The sequence below is a fragment of the Equus caballus genome, chromosome 1, assembly GCF_041296265.1.
Source record: "Equus caballus isolate H_3958 breed thoroughbred chromosome 1, TB-T2T, whole genome shotgun sequence".
Lineage (NCBI taxonomy): Eukaryota > Metazoa > Chordata > Mammalia > Perissodactyla > Equidae > Equus > Equus caballus.
The window spans coordinates 127,397,743-127,421,109 of record NC_091684.1 but is presented as its reverse complement, the minus strand read 5'-3'; the positions used below and the strand labels follow the sequence as shown (position 1 = coordinate 127,421,109).

At 41.1% G+C, this 23,367-nt stretch overlaps 1 protein-coding gene and 1 long non-coding RNA gene across 15 annotated transcripts in view; one reads left to right on the top strand and one right to left on the bottom strand.

Moving 5' to 3' along the window:
• The window catches only part of CTXND1 (cortexin domain containing 1), a 74,807-nt gene that overhangs the window by 34,802 nt on the left and 16,638 nt on the right, over positions 1-23,367 (bottom strand). The gene's annotated exons all lie outside the window — the stretch shown is intronic.
• On the top strand, positions 7,097-21,105 carry LOC138917178 (uncharacterized). Of its 2 annotated transcripts, none has more exons than XR_011424834.1 (5): positions 7,097-7,304; positions 8,767-8,838; positions 12,687-12,919; positions 16,730-16,825; positions 20,528-21,105. It is a non-coding gene; the product is annotated as an uncharacterized lncRNA (long non-coding RNA). The 2 variants fall into 2 exon arrangements; XR_011424835.1 differs by having other exon boundaries at positions 7,101-7,304; positions 8,764-8,838.

The following is a 23,367-nucleotide window of genomic DNA, read 5'->3' as shown; positions in this document are numbered from 1 at the left end:
TGTCCAGTGTCATAACTTCCTAACAATCACATTGTCTTGTTAGACTGTACTCAGTGGCCTCATTCCTCTATCAGAGCAATTTACAGGCCTGTTAGAGGAAGATGATGAGTATATGTTAAGAGATGATTATGACCATGACAACTACCAGGACTGCAAAGATGCATGGAGGAGACAGGAGTAATGGAATATTGTGGTTAGGACTTGTTATCTTCCAATATTTAAAGATCTCTAATCTCTAAGAAAATTCCAGAGCAAGGAGACAGTATGAAACAGCACCATTTTGGCTAAAAGTTAGAAAAGAGAATATTTCTGCCAAGAGAATGCATCATCATTGCATCATACTTCTATAAGCCATCATACCAATTCTCTGGTATCACTTTGTAATGTGAGGCTGATGCTGTTGGTCTCATTCAGGTCTCCCTGGATTCCCCTAACCATTTGGTGTGCACATCCCCCAGTCTCTGCATGTTTTGCTCCTAGCAGCTCACACCTACAATTTCTTAGAAGCCTGCTCTTAGGCTACTGGAGCTGCTTCACTCATGTGTGCAGAGAGCTGGAAGTCCCTGGGAGATTATTTCACCCTTGCCCTCAAGGACTCTCATCTTATTCAGATTACTAAAATTAGGATATTCACTGCCAGGATAGTATGTTCTGAACAAAAGGCCAAAGGTGGGAATGGACAATCCTTTGCTAGTGCTAAAGAGATTAGCTGTGTCACTCATGGATCCCCTCAGCAATCTCAGCAGAAGACAGGAATAGAAATGAGATTATCCAGAAAAGATCTTTGGTGGACTCTCTTGTCTAATGGAATGAATCCCTGTGACATACATGGGTAATACACAAAAGTTTTCAGAATGTTACATTGGTAGAAACATTGCCAGCCAGCTTGGATTGAAAGGGACAGAGACAAGATGAAATGAAAGAAGGCTGTTGGACTCTCAAAATTCTACAGGTAGAAAATAGGCTGATAAAACTAGTCCACTACAGGGGCCGGCCCCGTGGCCGAGGGGCTAAGTTCATGTGCTCTGCTTTGGTGGCCCAGAGTTTCGCTGGTTTGGATCCTGGGCGTGAACATGGCACCACTCATCAGGCCATGTTGAGGCGGTGTCCCACATGCCACAACTAGAAGAACCCACAACTGAAAAATATACAACTATGTATTGGGGGGATTTGGGGAGAAAAAAACAGAAAAAAAGTAAATTAAATAAAGTTAAAAAAAAAAACTAGTCCACTACAAATATGTCCTACCCTTCAAGAAAACAGAAAAACGACTCTGAGGGAAGAGCCTTGGTCCAGAGGGCAGAGCTATGGGCACAGAGGCTGGGAACCTGAGCCACACGTTATTCCCAGGCATTGAAAACTAATGGAATTTTCCTGGCTGGATATTGAATTTGATTAGGACTGGCGACTCCTTACTTCCTTCCATTTTTTTCTCTTTTGAAATAGGAATGTGTATAACTGTTATCCTATGCCTGTCCTATCATTGTATTTTGGGGGCAGGTAACTTGTTTTATAGGTCCACAGATGGAATTTTGCCCCAGGTTGAATCATACGCAGAGTCTTACCCATACCTAATTTAGATGATTTAGACGATGAGATTTTGGACTTCAGGTTTATGCTAGAGTGGGTTGGGACTTTTGGGGGTGTTGGAATGGGGTAATGTATATAGAATAGATGTGAATCTCTGGAGGCCAGAGAGTGGATTGTGCTAGGTTGAATAATAGCCCCCGTAAAGGCCACAATCTAATGCTTGGAACCTGTCAATGTTATCTCATACGGCAAAAGGGACTTTGCCAATGTGATTAAGTTAAGGATTTTGAGATGGGGAGACTATCCTGGGCTCTCTGGCTGAGTCCTAAAGGTAATCACAAGTGTCCTTATAAGAGCGGAGGAGAAAATGTGACTACAAAAGCAAAGACTGGAGTGATGAGGCTGGGAACCAAGGAACGCTCCTCTAAAAGGCAAAGACTTAAGGAATAAATTCTCCCCTGGAGCCTCCAGAAGGAACCAGCCTTTCTGACGCCTTGATTTAACCCCTTAAGACTCATTTTGTACTTCTGACCTCCAGAACTGTAAGAATACATTTGTGCTGTTATAAGCTGCTAAGTTTGTGGTAATTTTTTACACAGGAAACAGAAAACTCATACAGGGAGTCACTGTAGAGTTTTAAGATAATACATTTCTGTCCACAATCCTTTTGATTCCCGCATCCAATCTATAAAAGACACAGGCTATTTTTGTTCTATTCTCCCAGGTTTGGAGAAATGAAAACAAATCAATCAAGGGCACACAAGAACATTATGTCTGGCTACTAGATGAAGAGTGACTCACTGGCAGGCTGTCAGAAAAACACACGTTAAAAGGGAACCAAACACCAAAATGAGGGTGGAACAAGTATGCACCAGCTTTGGACACTGGTGCAATCAGACAAAGGCAGCCATATAATTGGGGAAAGGGAGGAGAAAGAAATTGCACAAAGATAAGGAGAATTTCATCAGTGGTCTTGCTGAGGCTGTAGCACCAAGAACTGCAGTGTGGAGCCTGCCTAGTGGGAGATGTAGATCCTGCTTTTCCCAGCTTGCTGGTCTACCAGGCTGTGGCACTTGCAGCCCTGGTGGTGGCAATAGGAACAAGAGAAGCCAGAGCAAGAACATCAGTAGAGACCAGGAAAGTCAATGAGAGAAGAACTGGGGAAAGGTCACTGCTTGGCCTTACACTAAAATATTGGTTATTTGAGGCAACCTCAGTGAACTTCTGCTCCTTATAGAATCATTTTCAAATATAAAATCCCTGAAAAAAATCATCTTTGCTTTGGGAAGGCAGTGTACTGAATAGTGCCAAGAAGGGCACTAGCTTTCCACTGGTTATAAAGAACAGGTGAAAAAAAAAAAAAAAAGACAGTACTGTTACTTCATAATGCTATGTAAGCCAAATGCAATATCATGGAAAACCTCAGACTCTGGAGACATGTGGGTGTGGGTTCAAATCCCAAGCGCATTATTTTCTAGAAGAGGATCTTGAAAAAGTTGTTCCATTAGGCCTCGGTCTCCCTGCCTGTAAAATAGGACTAAGTATGCCTATCTCATGGAGTTGTCATGTGGATCAGATGAAAGAATGGTCCTTTTCTCGTCCATATCTTTTCCCATTCTCCCATGAGCACAAGGACGGAACACACTTTGGAAGCTTTAAATTACTCCTGGTCTGCTCAGAGCCTGCTCTTTCTCTGAGTTTCACCTCCTGTGATAACCCCAAATTTAGACCTATGCCTGCTTAGCTTAAGCTTGCCTTTGGACTCCCCTCTGTCAGCAACCCATGTCCCCAGGTCACCTGCTTGGTTTGTGGATTCAGTGTATATGGGGATCTGGAGTCTCTGCTTGGTTCAGGCCATCCAACCTATGCTGCACTGAGGGCATGAGCTGCTCTGTTTCATTTACCCCTCACTCTGGGTCCCAGTCTGCCTGCAGCTCTCTCCACTCATCCCCATAGGTGAGAACATCCTTCTGGTATCCTCCCTGTGTTGGCTCCTGCCTGTGTCTGCCATTGAAAGGTAGAGGATGACTACACAACTATACTCCACACCTGGCCTGTGACACCTCATACCTCTGAGAGGAGAAGATTGAGTCCTGTCCACAGCCTGCCGTGGTCAGATACCTCAGATATTTTTAAGTTTCCTGGAAGCAGTGAGAGAAATTTTCTTATCCTATAAGTAAGAAAAGCTGAGATGAACAAGATTGCTCAAACACCAAGAGTCAGAACATATCCAAGAGTTCAGTTATCCTTAGAATGGGGGTCTCAGGAGGAAAGAAGAGAATAGAAAAAATGATAATCAAAAAATAATAGAAGAAAAGTTCCCTGAGCTGAAGAAAGCCTTAAGTCTTTAGCTTAAAAGGACTAAGTGAATATAAGGCATTTTTAATGGAGAGAGACCTACACCTACATTTTTCTTGGATCTTTTATTTTCAAAGATAATAGGGGGAAAAACCCTATGAGGATGTAAAGAGTGAGAGAAAAAAGAGGTTACCCACAGAGGGTAAGAAAACAATGTCAATAGACTGGCATCAGGATCTCCTCTCCAACACTAAATCCCTGAGGGCGGGGAACAACATCTTTAGGATTTTAAAGGGGAAGAGTATAAACAAAGAATTCTATAGTAAATAATGCTATTCAGCTGCAAGAGCAACAGAAAGACGTTTTCAGATATTAAAGGGTCTTAACTACCCATCTCATGTATACAAGTCATGCACAAATCCTTCCAACAAAAAAGTATTGCTTGAAGAGGAGGCAGATCTACCAACAAATGCATCAAAGTGGAGAATTCAAGGGAGAGGAAAACACGCAGAGAATAATAAAACCAATAAAAAAGCCAATCGACTGTGTAAATAATTATAATAAATATAGACAGAAAACAATGTAAATGTTAAAAACAATTTTTGAAATGAGTTACATAACATAAATGCTTTATAAAAATCTCTTGTATCTAAAATGCCATATTATTTCAATAAAAACTAATGGGGGAAAGGTGGAAGGAAATTTATATTATTTGGGAAATGTCAATAAATATTATTTTATTTTAATGTTGCTAGAAAAGTGTAGGTTCAGATATGTGTTTGAACATTTAAAGATAACACTAGTAGAATGACATAAAATATTTGAATAATATGACTAAGTTGAATAGACATTTTTATTGCTTGTAGGGAACACACATTACTTTCAAAGGTTCATGGATTATTTACAAAAACTGATTGAATATAGATTTACAAAGAAAATATCCATAAATTTTAAAAAGCAGAAATTTTATAAGCTGTATTTTCTGACCACAAAAGATTAAACAAACCAACAATGCAACAAGCTACTTGATTAAAATAACATTAAAAAATAATTACTGCATTAATAAGAAAACTAAGCTGAAATTACAGAATATTTAGAAAATTACTATAATGAGAATACTATATATTAAAAGTTATGGGGTGAGGTGAGTGACATATTTGGGGCAAAATCATTACTTTACTATATTTGGGGGCAAAATCATAACTTTCATCCTTGAATAAAAAAGATGTAAATGCTGTGAAACAAGGAAACAACAAAGGAAGTTACATAAACAGCATCAAGGAAATCTGTAAGATGAGATAAGTATAATTAAAAGCAGGAATTAATAATTCACAAAACAGAAAACCAACAGAATTAAAAATAAACTATAGAGAAAGTTCTTTGGAGAAGTTTGAACCTGGACAAACCTCTGGCAAGTTTAATCTAAGAAAAAAATAGAAAAGGTAAATACACATCTTTAGGAATGAGAAAGGGGATATAACCACAGTTACTAAGAAGACTGCAAACTTACTGATGCAGTACTATGTAAAACTCTGCCAATACATTTGACATATTCAATGATATGGCTGTCTCCTAGAAACTAAATGGTCAAAATGGACTCAAAATGTATCGGAAACTCAAATTAAACGATTTCCATGATGTCTTTGTCAAGCGTGTCTACTTAGCCCAAGTTGAGCTGGGGTCTAGGAGTCTAGCAGTCAGACCAAGGCCAAGTCCATGAAGCTGCCTAAAGTTCTCCAGTGCATCATGGCCTGCTTGGAGCTGCCCTGGATTGGGGGCACTCTTTTCTTGTTGTGAGAGCTGGGGGCAGCCTGATGGCCACACTTTGGGGCTACAAATACCAGGGACACATTTCCTGTTCATATTTCTATTGAACACCTTGAACTCCTTGTTTCTTGTGATTAAGAAGTCCCAAAGGTGCTTAATTATAACCACACGCCTAGTTTGCTCATGCCTTCCAGATGGAGTGGCCCCTTGAGGCTAAAGGATGCCACATCACCTGGGGAAGCTGGTTGACACAGCGTTGGTGGTCTTTCAAAGTGTGGGAAGGGGGGTTCCCAGACTTCCTCAGTGCTCTGCCAGGGGTTCTATTGTCACAGCTCCCACATGTGGGCCACTTTCCTAGGGCACTAGCTGGCCTCCCAGATGGCTACGTGGATCTAAGGATCCACAGCATCAGGGATTCGAGCAACTCCTCTCTCCACATAACCCACCTCCGAACAGGGGCCTGCCCCCAAGCCTAATGCTTTATCCCCACCGTGATTTTGTTTCAGGGCTTCCCAAGGTCTGCTCATCCATAGTTTATCTCCAAGAAAGAAATGTTAAATTGCTACCTCTTTGTATATCCTGCCACACAGAACCGGCATGACATTTTAAAACATCTGTCTTTATATCAATTTGCATTGGAAAACTTTGAAGACTGTGTTTCTGTTCTCCAGGGCTGGGGCTCCGCCAAACTGCACAGAGCATATGTTTTCTGTCTCTACTTGTGTTAGACATATGGCAAAAGGGGACACTTTTTTTTAATAGTATTTCCTCCAAATTAATGCAAATCTCCTCTGCAGAGTTACACAAATTGATTTCCTATGTTTGTCGGGTAAATCACAAGAGTCCAAAGTTTTGCAAACTAGGGAAGAGATGTTTCTTTTCCAAAGAACATACTTTATTTGTTTCTAGCCATGAACTGAGATGTTCACAGTTCCTTCTTACAAATTTTACAAGTGTTACATAGAAGCAGGGGGCCAACAAGCTGACATTTACAATGCTGCCACTGCAAAAGTAATTTGAGCCTTGTTTTGGATCATCAGTCTTTTAATGTAGAATCAGAAGGGATGGTCTTGGATCATCCAACCCAGTGCCATTATTTTGGAGGTAGGGAGACTGATGCTCAGAAAGGGCCAGTGACTTGATCAAGGATCCCCTTGTGAGATCAGAACCCTTGAATTCTTGTTGCTGGAGAGTTCAGTGACTTGACACTACCCGTGGTCTCTCCAGCTCAAATCTCTAGTTTCCTTGAATTCTTTCCAAAGGTAGAAGGTAGGCTTTACTGCCAGGACATGAGGGAGAAAATTCATCTTATGTTTTCGGCCGTGCCAATTGGAAGCTGGGCCTCTGTTCCTATGGGTTGAATAGCAATATAGCAAGCCTTGAGGAGTTAAAGAAAAATCTAGGAAATTGAGACCAAACTGCCAAGGATGAGGCCTTGGTAGAGATCCAAGCAAGCAAGGGGTCGGAATCCTATTTCAATGATTGCAATGTTGGCTTGGTTGGATGGTTGGTTTCTGGTAAATAATTTCCAACAAGTGAAGGAAATTTCTATTCCTAGCTTGGAAAAGTACTTAAATTCTCTAAGTTTTAGTACTCTTATATAGAAAAAATAGGAGGATGATAATCCTGGCCTCATACTGTGGCCTCATAATACCGTCCTGAGGATTAAATAAAGCATGCGAAGCTCTTACCACAGTGCCTAACACAGAGTAAGTAATAAACGCTAGCTGTTCTTATTAGTTCTATTTTTCCTAGGATTTTCAGAATTTTTCAAGATGAACATGTGTTTTTCTGCTTTGTCCATGAATAGGTAGCTTAATGTTGAACCAAATTTATATCCTGGAATGAATCCTACTTTTGCATAGAATTTTTTAATACACTGTTGGAGTCGAAAGCTAATATTTTGTGCAGGATTATTACCACCATTACTAAGTAAAATGGAATCTACTGATTTTTTGTGTGTCCTAGTTTCTTAAATTTTTGTGTCAAAGTTGTGCTAATTTCTAAGCACAAATTGGAGAGATTTCTATATGATTCTGTGCTCTCTAATAGTTTAAGCAAGAGGAATTATCTGTTCCTTAGAAGGTTTTTGAACTCAGCCTGTGACTGGGGTTTTTTCTGGAAATGGATGTTGGACAACACCTTTCAGTTTCTTTAACGGATGCCAGCATATTTAGCTTTTCTACCTCTTCTTAAGCAATTTGAGAAATTCATGATTTTTGGGAAATTGTCCATATTATGTAAATATCCAACTTCAGTGACATAAAATTGTATATGGTATTCCCTTATTACTTTTTTATGGTGTCATTCTTGGCTGTGGTTATTTGCTTATTTCTTATGGCATATATTATTTCGTTGTGTATTGTCTTGGTTAGACTTTCCAAAAGTTTCTCCATTTTATTGGTATTTAAAAATGATTAATATTATGGATCAACTTTATGCTTTCTCTTGCTATCCAATGAATTATTTTCTTATCTATTATTTTATCTTTTGTTCTCAGTAGTATCTATTATCTTTTTTTCCGTCAGTATTTTATTTGAAATAGTTAAACACACAGAAAATGAGAGAATATCTGCATAGCTACTATCCAACTTTAGCCAATATTTACATTTTGCCATGTTTGTTTCCTTTTTCAAAAATAAGTAAAACATTACAGATGTAGTGAAAGCCAACTGTGTATTCCAACTAGACTCCACTCACCATTTTCCTTCACCAGAGGTGATTACTATCCTGAAATTGTAGTGAATCAGTCCTATACATATTTTTATATTTTTACTACATATGCATGTATTCATACACAATATTGAGTGCTGTTTTCTGTGGTTTTAAAACTTCAAATGCATGCTCTTATGAAGTATTTATCATCTTGACGTGTCTTTTCCATTCAGTGTGATGACTCTGAGACTTTTCCCATGCTAAGACAGGTCACTCTAGTTCATTCCTTTTTACTGTGGAAGAGCATTCTGTGGTTGGACCAACTAATAGACTTTTATATTATTTCAAATTTTTAATTATGAAAATAATGCTTCAATGAACATTCTTACACACTAACACTTTGGCTAGGATTTTTCTAGGGTATGTTAATTGGTATAGATTTTTATATTTTTAGTATGCATATCTCTAACTTTGTTGTACATTGACAACTTTTCCAATCCACACCGTCTCCAGCAGTCCCTGGAAGCTCCTGACATGCTACATCCTTGGCAAGACTTAGTATTGTCAGGCTTGAATTTTTGCCATTTGGTGAGTATTTCATTGTGGATTTAATTTGCATTGCCCTGATTTCGAATGACGTTGTATGTCTTTTCTTAAGTTTATTGGGTATTTAGTTTTCCCCTTTTTGAATTATTGGTTTGATTTTCTTTGTTTGTTTTTTGGACTTTATTCTAGGTATCATTTCATCATTGGTGCTATGCTTTGCAAAATTTCCCCCAATCTGTGGCTTGTCTTTTAACTTGGTTCCTAGAATCTTACTTATTCTTGTTCAGATGTTTTAAATTGTAAGGTAGTCAGTCTCATTAATCTTTATCTCTATAATTTATGATTTTGTGAATCCTAAATCCTTTCCTGTCCCGATGTCATAAATATAGTCTCCTATATGTACAGGAGTTTTGAAATTTTGTTTTTCTCCTTTATGTCTATAATCCATCTGAAATTGATTTTCATATGATCTGACATGGAGGTTTAGATTTATGTCTCCCCATATGGATCAACAATCATCTCATCCCCATTTATTGACTAGTCTGTCCTTTCCCAGTGATTTGTAATGCAACCTCAAGTTTCCATCTACACACAAGTCCACGTCTGGGCTCTCTATCCTTTTAAATTTGTTTACTGTCTACCTCTGTGCCAATATCACACTGTCTTAAATTACGGTAAAATGGCTTTATAATACATCTTGATAAAAGCTAGTCCAAGCCCCTCCCCTTGTAATTTTTATTCGAGAGTACCTTGGCTCCTCATATATGTTAGAATCACCTTGTTAGGATGTGATTGGAACTGCATTGAATTTATAATTTAATTAGTAATGAATTACCATCTTTATGATATCGAGTCTTTCCATTCTTGGAAAAGGTATTCAGGCTTTCATTCATGTCCGTTAATCACGTTTATCATTTTCTGTTTATTTATTCCTGGGCAGTTTGTAGTTTGTGGTATTGATATTGTCAGTAATATCTTTTTTCTTTCTTTTTTTTTTTTTTAAAGATTGGCACCTGGGCTAACAACTGTTGCCAATCTTCCTTTTTTTTTTTTTTTTTCTGCTTTATCTCCCCAAACTCCCCCCGTACACAGTTGTATATCTTAGTTGCACGTCCTTCTAGTTGTGGGATGTGGGACACCGCCTCAACGTGGTCTGACGAGCGGTGCCATGGCCGTGCCCAGGATCCGAACCCTGGGCCGCCGCAGCAGAGCGTGCGAATTTAACCACTCGGCCATGGAGCCGGCCCCTAGTAATATCTTTTTTCTTTTTAGATTTGCTATTTGGTCATCATTTGTCATAGGAGCAGTATAGATTTTTATATGTGAATTTTAAATCCAGAAAACTTACTGAGCTCTATTATTAATTTATTCGTTTATCTTTTAATTTAGAAAATCAGTGTCCGCAAAGAACTATTTTGTCCCTTTCTTTGCACATTGCCACGTTTTTCTTTTTCTGTTGACTCAGCTCCCATCACAAGCAAAATGATCAACAGTCCGGATGTTAGTGGCCATCCTTGTGTTGTTCCTTGTTTCAAAGGGAATATTTCTAATCTTTCATCATAAAAACGATGATTTTTCTGAGGTCTGAGTTTACCTATATTAATCTCTCTGTCCTACTCTCATTAATTTGTTTTTTTCCTAGCTTCGGGTCTTTCAAAAATTATTAAATAGAAATTTTTATTTTGTAAAAATTGTTAGTTTTTAGTTTCTTTGCATTGTAGTCAGTAAATGTAGCCTGTACAGGTTTTACTCTTTGCATTGTGTATATGTGGGTGTACATGGTTAATTTTTTGAAAATATTCCATGGACATTTATAAAAACATGATATTCTCCGTTTTTGGAGGCATATAAGATTTTATATATACTCATTAAATCAAAATTATTGGTTAGGTTATGAGAAGCCTCTTTCCTCATGGATATTTGATCCATTCAATTTTAAATTTATATATATATATATATATAATTTTTTTTTTTCCTGAGGAAGATTTGCCCTGAGCTAACATCTGTTGCCAATCTTCCTCTTTTTTTCCCGGAAGAAGATTAGCCCTGAGCTAACATCTGTGCCAGTCTTCCTCTATTTTGTATGTGGGTCACCACCACAATGGTTGATGAGTGGTGTAGTAGGTCCAGCCCGGGATCCAAACCTGCAAACCTGGACCACCAAAGTGGACTATGGCAAACTTAAACCACTATGCCACTGGGCCAGCCCCATTAAATTTATGTTCTTTTTTATGGAAATTAAGTTTTGAATTTAAAATATTATAGAAATTAAAAAACATACACAAAGTAGAGATAGTAATATCATAAGCCTGTATGTTCCTATCATCTGCTCATCAATTATCAATATTATACTACTCATTCATGTGTCTCTGATTTTTCCTCTGGGATTTTTTTTCTGGAATCTTGAAACATGCCATTTTGCCAGTAAAATACTTCAATATAAAGCTTTAACAAGACCTTTTTTTCTTAGATAGTCATAACCACAATAACTCTATCATAACCAACAAAATTAACCCTAACTCTTTAATATCATACAATATCTCATCCACATTCAATTTTCCCCCGAATTATCTGTGAAGTATTCCATTTCATGACTATGCCACAATTTATTTATTCACTCTACAACTGGTGGACATTTGGGTTGTTTCCACCTTGGAGCTATTATGAGAAGAGCTGCTAAGAAATTCTTATATGTCAGTTTATCTTCTGCTGGATGTGTGTTTCCATTTCTATTGATTGTATTCCTAGAAGTCAGACTACTGGATCATATGGTGGGTGTGTGTTTAACTTTCGTAGATATGGCTCAAGAATTTAAGTAGATGTACAAGTTTACACTCCTACCAGCAATTCCATTGCTCTGCATCCTCATCAGCACTTGGTATGTTTAGCCTTTTAAATTTCAGCCATTCTGGTGGGTATATTGTGGTTTTTATTTGCGTTTCTCTGATGTGAAGTGAGAATCCTTTTTATATGCTTTTTAGATGTTTGGATATCCTCCTCTGTAAAATGCCTATTTAAGTCTTATTGGGCTGTTCGTCTTTTTCTTTTTGATTTATGTATTCTAGATAAGGATTTTTGCCAGATGAATGTACTGCAAATATCTTCTCCCAGCCTTTGTTTTCCCTTTTCATTCTCTTACTAGTATCTTTAATGAACAGAGTTCTTAATTTTAATGAAGTACAGTTTATCATTTTTCCCTTTTATGACTAGTGCTTTCTATATCCTATCTAAGAAATCTTTGCCTACCCCAAAGTCTTGAAGATCTCCTATGTTTAGTCCCAGAAGTTTTGTATTTTACCATTCACTCAACTAAATGTCTGTGTATGGTGTTAAGTAAGGTTCATTTTTTCCCAAATGAATTTCCGATTTCTCTTGCATTATTTGTTGAAGAGACCATTTTTCTCCTACTGAATTGCTGTGGAACCTTTGTTGCAAGTCCAGTGATCCATATATGCAGGTTGATGTGCTGTTTTAAAAATATGCCCACAGGGGCCGGCCTGGTGGCGCAGTGGTTAAGTGTGCACGTTCTGCTTCTGTGGCCCGGGGTTCGCTGGTTCGGATCCCGGGTGTGGACATGGCACTGCTTGGCAAGTCATGCTGTGGTAGGCATCCCACATATAAAGTAGAGGAGGATGGGCATGGATGTTAGCTCAGGGCCAGTCTTCCTCAGCAAAAAGAGGAGGCTTAGCAGTGGATGTTAGCTCAGGGCTAATCTTCCTCAAAAAAAAAATGCCCACAAATCTTTTCAAAAGATGAAGTCCATGACCCTCTCCTTGAAACTAGGTGGGCCTTTGTGGCTGCCTCAATGAATAAAATGAGGTGGAAGTGACCCTGGGTGACTTTGGGGCTGAGTTATAAAAGGTCACACAGCTTCTGCTGGTCTCTTTTAGGACACTCACTCTGGGAGCCTTGAGCCGCCTTGTGGTGAGTGCCATCCTAAGGAACCCCAGCCATCCAGTCCCAGCTCTGTGAGTCTTCCCAGCCCAGGCACCAGGCTACGAGACTGGAACAAGACTTCAACACGACCCAGCCCCAACCACTATCTGACTACAACCACCTGAGAGAGCCTGAGTTACTGCCCAGCTGAGCCCACTTAACTCCCAGATTTGTGAACAAAATAAATGTAAGTTATTTTTTTAAGCCAAGATTTGAGTGGCTAGTTACACAGCAGTAGATAACCAGAGCAGTCTATTTCTGGACTTCTTTATCCTGCTCCATGTCTTTCTTTTTACCAAAATGACATTTCTTAATTATTCTAGCTTTACTGTAAGTCTTGAAATCTGCTAGTGTAAGTTCTCATAATTTGTTTTCAATAGTGTCTTGCATATTCTTGGTTCTTTTCACTTCCATATAAATTTTAGAGTCTTTTTGTCAATTTCCACAAAAATAAACCTTGCCAGGATTTTGACTGGATTGCACTGAATCTGTAGAAATCAACTTGGAGACAGTTGGCATCTTTACAATATTGAGGGATACAAGCAGTGAACATGGTATATCTCTCCATCTCTTTGGGTCTTCCTTATTTTCTTTGAGCAGGGTTTTGAAGTTTCCTGAACGTTTTGGAATGTCTCAACATAACTTACTTTGCCTTTACACATGAACTGTTGTTTTGCTGAATATAGATTTCTAGATTTAAGACGACCCTTTCTCAGAACTTTAAAGATATTGCTTCATTACTGTCTGACATTTTAGCCCTTAGTGTTAGAGGTCAGATACCTAATTTGTCTGTCCATTGTTGGCAAAAAATATATATTATTTCCTGTGCTGGAAGCTTGTAGGATTTAATCTTTGTTCTTAATATTTAAAAAATTCTACCTAAGATTTTTAATGTGTGTGTCTTTTTTCCATTTTTTTCTTCATCTGGTAGGAAGTTTCTTTTTAGAAACATTTTATTTATTTACTTTTTATTGAGGTATAATTGATGTATAACATTACACTAGTTTCAGGTGTACAACAATGATTCGATATTTGTATATATTACAAAATTATCAGCACAGTAAATCTAATCAACAACATACATAGTTACAAACTTTTTTTTCTTGTGATGAGGTTAAGATCTACTCTTTTATGATGGGCACTTTGATTTTTTAAAGATTGGCACCTGAGCTAACGTCTGTTGCCAATTTTTCTTTTTATTCTTCCTCTTCTCCCCAAAGCCCCCCAGTGCATAGTTGTATATTCTAGTCGTAGGTCCTTCTGGCTCTGCTATGTGGGGTGTTGCCTCAGCGTGGCCTGATGAGTGGTGCCATGTCCGCACCCAGGATCTGAACAGGCGAAACCCTGGGCTGCTGAAGCAGAACGCCCGAACTTAACCACTCGGCCACCAGGCTGGACCCTGGTGGGCACTTTTGAGTTCAAGCCTTTCTTCAGCTCACATAAATTTTTTCCTAATTTTTTCTTTTCAATATCCTCTTAGATCTGCCTTTCTGGTTTTATTGTACAGATATTGAATCTCGTGGTTCTATCCCCCATGCCTCGTATTTTTTCTCTTATAGGTTGTCACTTTTCCCACACCTTTGTCCTTGAAGAATTCCTCAAGTTGGTCTTTTTAACTGGTAATTTGATTTTTCAGTCAAGTTCACCCTGTCACTCCCTGCCTCTATTAATCCTTCTGTGTTGTGCATCGTGCTTTGCATTTCAAGGAATTTTTCCTTCTTCTCCTATTGTTCATAAGTCCTAGGAGCTTGCCCTTATTTTATGAAGTGGTGTTTCATCACTTCATAAAATTAATCTTACTGTGTATACCAATTAAAATTTAATTTTTCCTCCTGTTTCCTCATTGCCATTTTTTTTATTAGAGGCCATTTGTTCTAACAGCTTGTTGGGATGTTGATTGTCCTCATGTTTTTGGTGCTCGCTTCTATGAATGGAGGTGTAGACTCACTTATAATGGACGCTGATGTGGCTCCTTCAGCAATTGCCTTGATACACTGAGCCATCTTCTCTACGGGCTGAGGGGCTCCACCCTAGGCAGTGACTGAAGGATGGAACAATCAACGAGTTTTATTTCAGGGTGCTTGGGCCAGAGACAGAAAGAGATCCACCTTTCCCTCCTCTCAGGGTAAGGTGGGTACATCAAAATCTACTATTGAAGCAAATCCCCAACTGCACCCAATAAAGAAAGAACAGGGGTGACTTTCTGGTCTGGCAGCTCCGTGATGGGTCTACGACAGAACATTATAACCCCCTTTGTCTGTTCTCAAATGTCCATCGCTCAACCTGCCCTCTCCTCCAGACGCAGCAGTTGAGGTCATATGAGGGTGTTTGGGTTAGGCTGGAGATCCATTCAGCAGTAAATAAAGAAACAATTCCAGTGAAGGCAAAAAAAATAAATAAATAAAATTAGGACATTGTTCTTTTGTAAGAACTTCCCTCCCCCTCCATGTTTATTGTGGTGGCCCCAAGTTTCCCCCACCCCCATCTGCTGTCCCTGTCTCTCCTGCTTGTGTCAGGAGTCTCCAGAGCAAATTCTCTACTTCATTTAGGAAGCAGTCCATGAATGAGGCTGTGGCGAATGGCAAACCTTTCATGTGCGAGGTCCTGTTCTCAAATTGGAGCTTTTCAGTGTCTCTGGCTCCCCAGGGCTGAGTGCCCCAGCCCCCTTGCTGCCAGTGCCTGAAGCTCTGCCCCTGGGGCTTTCTGCTGCTCTGCTGAGGGCAGCCAAATACTCGTCGCTTGGTGGGGCTCAACCTTTGCCATAAGGGTTGAGCATTCATCCGTTGGTTGTCAATCTGATCCCTCCTGCTCCATATCTTCCAGAACTTCCTATACCTGTCTGCTCCACTGAGGACACCCTGACTGTTTTCCAGCACTGCTATAAACGTTTGCATCTGTTTTTTATTTCTTTGGTAATGTCAGTGGGATGTAAAGAGTGATGAGAAGGAAACAGTAATCAATTTACCATTTTGAAAAGAACAGGATGTTTTTCCCCGTCTCTTTGCTCTTTTGTCTATTGACTGGTCTATTCTTCACATCTTATTCATAAGGATCATGATTTATTGACTTTTATTGAGTGTGCAAAGCAGATGTTATTTAAAATTTGCTTTTGTTTTGTGAAATATATTTCTTACATGTTTTCTCTGACTTGAACTTTAGCTTCTTCCTTAATGTTGCAAAGAAAAACCAAACAAACACAGTAACTTTGACATGCAGAGAAAATGCCCGTCTCTTTCCTGTGGCAGACTGAAGGCCCTTTATAGGCACTCACCCTGGTGAGCAGGAGGGGACGCTTACTTGTTAACAATACAACAGTCTTCCATTTAAAAAAGGCTCTTTTCAGTTTCAATATTTGTCATCCAACTTTCCACTCCTCACCTGGGATAACTTTAGTGGTCCATAACTTTGGGTAGACGTACAGGTTGGATTCTGCCTCTCCTCCTTTCTCCTCCCCAAGTTGACATGTGGGTATCTGAGGGGTTATTATGTCCCAGTGGCAGTGGGTGATGAGGGTCTTCAGATCCATGAAATGTCCTCTGGATCCTTGCTGGCTTCTGTTCTCTGGAGGGTGACCTGTTGGGGTGTGCCTGGAATTTTGGGATGATGGGACCTTTGTGCCTGTTTCCAGGTCCTCATCCATGGTCCTCCCTTTGTCACAACCCTGGGCCTTTGCCCCTCACACATGTCACATCCTGGGACCTATAGTGATGCCTGGGTGCCCTGCACACTGTGCACAGGCAGTGGGGAACCAGGAACACGACTTTACCACCTCTGTACCATTTCTCCTGCACATGATAACCATAACTGGGCTTATCTCATGGTCCTGACACTTCTCTCATATTGTGCCCCAGAAAGTAAGCTATTGGCCCAATGTCTGTGAGCTCCTCACATCTAGCTGGGTGTTTTGGAAACCCCTGAGTTGTAACCCTGAGTCTGGGACACAGGATCCTGTCACCTGACATCCTCACTCTCCTTGTCCCCTTTCTCCTTCCCACAGTCTCCCAGGCTGGAAGGGACAGGCTACAGGCTTTCTGTCTCCTCTACGTCAAGTTCCATGACTGTCCTTGAACTGTTGTTTCTGGTTCACACCATGGTAAGTACAGACTTTGAGAGTGAGCATTAGAAAACTCATATAGCACTTTGACACTGCAGTGATGTCCAGACGCATGATAGCAGACTCTGTGCTGGAACAAGGCACAGGTCTGAGTCGTGCGGTGCATGCTGAGTACTGATCATTCATAGTAAAACCAGGTATATAGGTCTATGACAGTTTGGAAATTTAGGGAAAAAACCAATTACAACAGGTTCTTCACTGGAGAGTCTGAGAAACTCTGCTCTACATCCTATTTTCCTTCCGTGCTGGGGCCACAAGCCTCACGGCCTGGCTTCACAGGGGTGTGTGCATGGGGACCTCCTCTCTATAGGAGGGAAGAACTCTATGATATTCTCATGGAAATTCAAGAATGCTAGGACATCTTTTGTTCCTTTGTATTCTGGCTTTCAAAAGCAATATTGACTTGACTAAATAATTCTAATATGGTATATTGTAGTCAGAAGTGGAATGACCCATTCTTTTGCATCCCTGTTATAGTGTGCTTTACGCGGATTAGGGGAGAAGGTTAGATGCCGCAAAAAAAAAAAAAAAAAAGATATATACATATAGTTTAAAAAAAATCCCATTTATATTTATCTCAAACAAAGAGAGTTCCATCCAGGCTGGAATATGCTCTCCAAGACACTAAAATTCTCCTTTCACATTGTAGGCTGGAAGGCCTGAAGTGAAGTATAGAGAACTGGTTAGGGTGAGGGGGGTGGGTGTCCGGGTTGGGGGGAACAGTGGTGGTAGGCAGTAGGATTCCTGGTGGTGTTCAGAATTATTTGAAGGGCCTGGACTTAATGTTCTTCAATAAATAAGGCTTGGCTAGTTATTTTATAAATACTTTTATTGACATTCCCCAAATCAATTGATTCATTTCTCAAACTACTTTCTGAAATTCTTGAGCTGACAGAATTCCCTAAGGTACAGAATCACTTGTGTTTCTAGATCTGTGGCAGGGTAATCGTAAATTGCATTCTGAGGGGCTGGCGAGTGTGAGGATGTGTCTCTAAATGCCCCTGGTGGGGAAGATGGCATCTCCACTGGCAAGCACGAGGACTTTGAGTTCCTATCACTTGAATATTCACAACCTCCCAAATGTCCCAAACATCAACATACATTCCTGTTTCTGTTAAGAAAAATTATGCAAGATTTGGAAATGGGGCAAAAGGATTGCTACAAGACCTTTCCGTATCTGCTGGGTCTGTCTGTGACTAGCTGCCTGCCCAGGGATTATTTCATTCTCCTCGGCTGTGGGCTCTTGTTTGACCTGCTCCTTACAATTTATTGATTAGAATATTCCACAAATCTGAAGAATAGATGTAACTTATAGAAAACTGATAGCAATGTAGATGACTTCTGCCTGATAGTAATGCAAAGAATTTTGTCTGGTAGAGAAAGCACTCTAAAGGTTACAGTTTAATTGTCCTGTGGGATATTAATAAGTTCTGTACGTCAATTAGCAATCTTTCTTTTAAACGACTAGAAAGATTCACTGTTTCCAATTCTCTTTGAGCCAGCCTTACCGTCTTGACAGTTTCTTCATTAATGAACTAAATAAATCATTGCTCACTTTATATATTTGCAAGAGAGTCATGATTTTAACTTTTTGAAAATTATACCTTTGACACTTCTCTTATCGCCTTGGAAACAATCAAAATTGAAAATCATTCACACCACAACTCTGAGACACAGAGGAAAATGTAGTGTCTTTATTTTGCCTGTAACTGAAATAATCTTCTTCCAAGTGTCTAACACAGTTTAAATTTGGTCTGATCCAATGATTTTATGCAGCACCTTAAGGTAACATTCAAGCTCTCTAGGAAAAAAATGTTAAGTCCTTCAGAGACTCTTCTTCCCATCGTTCCATAGGATGGTGTCTGGATTTCAGGGAGGAAGAGGGTGTGGGTTACATGTCCTGAGGCAGTGTGGGAATGTGCCCTTGTCCCCTGATCTTTGAGGCAAGGTTTCTGGTCTTCCCAGTCTGTGTGCCCCACAGCTCTTCTTCGCTCAAGCTGTGGGCTTCAGTGACTTGGGGTTTGCTTTTGGGTATGTTGCTTGGCATGGCTTCTCACCAGCTCCGCCTGGCTGCAGGATCTCTGAACTGTCATCTCTTCTCCATCTGGCTTGATGGCCCTGCAACTCACCCCAGTCTCTGCAATGGGGTGCTGAGCCCCACTGCTGGCCCAGTGCCCACACAGGAAGTCAGACCTCAGGCCCATCCTCATTCGGACCACTACTTTTGGTAAGCTGTGTTTAAAAAAAAAGGTGTCCATTTCATCTAAATTGTCAAATTTACTGTATAAAGTTGTTCATACTACTCTCTTACTATTTTGTTAATGTCTGTAGAATCTATTGTAATGTTGCCTTTTAATTCTGATACTGGTAGTTTGGGTTTTCTTTCTTTCTTTTTCTTCACCAGTTTGTCAATTTTATTAATATTTTCAAACAGCTAACTCTTGGCTTTGTTGAGTGTTTGCTTTCCATCTAATTGATTTCTACTCTTATGTTTGTTATTTCCTTCTTTGGCTTTCTTCGGGTTAATTTTGCCATTCTTTTTCTACTTTGTTCAGTTGGAAGCTTACCTCATTGATGGTAGACCTTTCTTCTTTCTAACATATGGGGCTGTATGTTTTCCCCTAAGTAGTGCTTTAGTTGTTTTACAACTAAAGGGGGCTGCAAGCTCAAAATATTTCCTATTCCTCAAGCAAAAAGAGGAAGATTGGCAACAGATGTTAGCTCAGGGGGAATCTTCCTCACTAAAGAAAAAAAACGGAAATAAGGGAGTTTGGAAAATTTATTCTCAAGAAAATAGCCTGGCTTGCAAGGCTATTATTCTGCTGCGTAACCATATTTTCGATTGTCAGGAACTGAATATTAGCGTGGCTCTTCTTTCTGCATGCCTCCTCCTGTAATATTCTAATCTCCTTCCAGGCAGAGTGTTGCCTAGGTGAAGGTCACATACCAGAAATGAGAAAGAGAAAAGCCGATTAACTTTTGCAAAAATATTTTCCATCTTACAACAAGAGGAAAGTCTGTGTACATTGACAACATCAGCTGCTGATACCTGTGCACAATTTATATTTTGGAAAAGGGTTTCCATTCAGTGTTGTTGAAACAGTAACAATGGGTTGCTATGGTTACCATGCTAAGCAGGTTCCCAAAAGTCTCCCAGTCTCAGGCACCTGGATGGTGTGACGCTTCTGTGGCCACAGTGGGACCGGGGCATGCAGATCCACAATGATTCCGGGAAACATAAGTTCCTGTGTTTGGAGGGAAGGACTTGGGATGGGCATGGAGAGAGCCAGGCTATAGGAATGGGTTGGGACCTGACTGTGACACTGAATGCCAGGAGACATGCAGTTGACCTGGAGAGAGATGAAGAGGGTTGTGAACTAGTGTAGTGGCTGTGAAGATGAGCAAAGTGTGAGCAGTGCTGCTGGAGTAAAAGGGATAACCCCTGGCTTTGTGTATCTCCCTTCTTCTTTGAGTCACACAAGAATCACTTACAAGGTCTCATTTGTTTGGACATATCCAAATGTCTTAGATCAGACCAATGGCCAAGGAAACTTTCAGGAAATTGGGCCGGCATTTCTAATTTGAATGCAATTTCATTTGTGCCCTTATGTAATTATCCACATTTTACATTACTAAACACTGGCAGAGAGCCTTTAACATATTTTTTTTTTCTTTTTTTAGTGGAGAGAATCAACCCTTCTTCTCATAATGAAATTGAGTTGACAATGCAGAGGAGCAGTGAGGCCCCGGCAGTGTGATACGACGACTCTTGCTCAAGCTGCCCTTTCACGAAGCCCTTTAACACCCCAACAACCACCTCAGGCACAGGCTCCTTGAACTGTACCACTCTATCTGCGCCCCCTTGCCCTCCCAAATAAGACCCTCCACTTCCCCAAAGCATCAGCAGGAAGTTTCTCTTTCATAATACAGTCAGGCTTACTGAGGACATATGCCTTTGCAGGTATTTCCGGCTACCACAGTTAAAATCTCAAAGTCATTTCTCACATGGAAACAGAAACCAGACTGCTCATTTGCTAGGAGGAGAGAGGAGTGGTTATGAGTTCAGATTGTGACCACCTGACTGGCTAGCTGTGTGACATTGGACAGGTGATGTAACTTCTTCACCTCTCAGTGTCCTGATCTTTAAAATGGGGATAACAACATCCCAATGAATTTCACTGGATCTCTGAGAAGAAAAAATGAGAATATATGTTGAAAGTGCTTAGCATAGTGCCCAACATAAACACTTGATGAAAATATTCGCTATTGTTTTTATTTTTGTTTTGATGGTTTCCCTCCATATGTGTCAGTCCCTCAGTGGGGCTTCAGGAGTACAAGATGTTCCTGTCCTTCAGCCTGTAAATCCTGCTGACTTCCCCAGAACATAGCTGAGCACAAAGCAAATCACCTGGTGGACTCTGACAAGAGGACACCCCACAATGATTGAATTCCCCAAGGAGCCTTCCCTTTAGCCCACAACGTGGGATCAGAGGGCTGGGGGCTGCATTCTGCTGGCTGCACTTGCTGGTACAAGGGGTTCGGGAGAGCTATGCAAGCCTGCTCCCCCACAATGACTCAGACCAACAGAGACGAGCTGTAAGAGACTGCCTTGGCTGTCCCTGGCAGTAAATAATCTCACTGGAATTAATGGCCCCTCCAAGATAGGCAGCTGCAGTGACTGTGTACATCCAAGCTGCAGGTCCCGTCTGCACGTGCAAAGATGTTTATTAGGACAGAGGATGCCCTCGTGAGCCCCCATGGCCCTCAGGAATCCGCGGGTCTCCCCCTGGGTTCCGTAAGTGCTCAGGAATGGGGTCTTACCATCACAGGGCTCCTTGCCCATCTCCTCTGTACCCATAAACAGAAGAAAAGAGTGTCCCTCAGAACAGGAGCTGTAGAAAAGCTGAATGACCTTGAGCAAGTCACTGAGCCTGGGGTCCTCACCAGTAAAACGAGTGGGCTATTTTGGAGGATTCAGTCCTTGTGTTCAGGGCACCGTGCAGATACCAGAAAACAAAGAGTACCCAGCTTCTTACTTCAGTGCATTTATAGACTTCTTGGGGAAGGGTTTGCGGAAAGGGGTTCATTATGGAAACTTGACAATTTGGTGGCTGCTCCTCCAAGACCAGAGGCAATAGGATGAAACTTGGAAAACCAATTACAAAATATTATTTTTAAACCAAGCAATGTGCTAACTTAGGGTGATTAGGGTCAGGGATGGGTGAGAATCAGGGTAAACGTAGGCTGAGATGGGGCTGCCTATGATGCACCACATCGAGAAACAGAAACTGCGACGCCACACTTTGACCGTGCTCTTTTTTCCTTTTTTTTTTTTTAAAGATTTTACTTTTTCCTTTTACTCCCAAAGACCCCTGGTACATAGTTGTATATTTTAGTTGTGGGTCCTTCTAGTTGTGGCATGTGGCCGTGCTCTTTTGATGGGGCTGTTAAATCACTTCTGTCCAAGAGCCCCTCATCACAGCCACTGCATTGATGGCCCACCTCCCAACACCCCACAGTGCACGGTCCCTCAGGCTGCTTCTGGACACAGACCTGCTTCTTGGCCATGGCTTTCTTCAATGAGGCAGGGACAGTGAGAAGACGAGAACGGCCGGCTGAGGGGCGGTGCCCGAGTGTGAGTAATTGCTCTGCCTCTTGGTGGCTCTGTAACCTTGGGCAAGTTGCATGATCTCTCTGTGCTTGGTAGCCCAAGTTCTTCCTCTGTCCCTCAGCTGTTCTTCCCTAGTGGGTGTGGGGAGAGGGTGAGGCAGGGGAAGGGGCTCTTGCACTAGTTCACCTAGAGAGCTGCAAGCCAGCGCCTCTCAGCTGACCAAGCAGATGGAGAACCATTGTATGGGCCAACTGTGTTCCTCCATTCAGGGTATCCTGTGGGGTGACCCCCAGTGCTGGTAGGGGTCTAGTAAAGAACCTGAGCAGCAGAAGCCTAAAGAATGGGATTCTCTCTCCAGGTACTCAAAGTACATCTCAATGCAAGCTGCAGAAGGGATGCAGGACAGGCGCCCTCCAGGTCCAAGGGCCATGCTGCACACGTATCCCGCGTGGAGAGCTGACCAGGCTGGCTGACCTCCTCAGCTCAACATCTCAGAATGAGTTTGCCCTAAATTGTGCTCATTTGCATAATCTAGTTGTGGGCTTGGCTGGCAGGGAGCAGCAGGAGAGCTAGGAGGGGCCTAATATCCCTGTGGAAGGCTGCAGGGGAAATCAAGTCCCAGTTTCTTTTTTTTCCCCCAAAGATTTTATTTTTTCCTTTTTCTCCCCAAAGCCCCCCAGTACGTAGTTGTGTATTTTTAGTTGTGGGTCCTTATAGTTGTGGCATGTGGGATGCTGCCTCAGCATGGCCTGATGAGCAGTGCCATGTCCGTGCCCAGCATCCAAACCGGCAAAACCCTGGGCCACTGAGGCGGAGCGCGTGAACTTAACCGCTTGGCCACGGGGCCGGCCCAAGTCCCAGTTTCTATTTTCAGCCTGACCTCTCTCTTGAGGGCCAGTCTTGCCAGTTG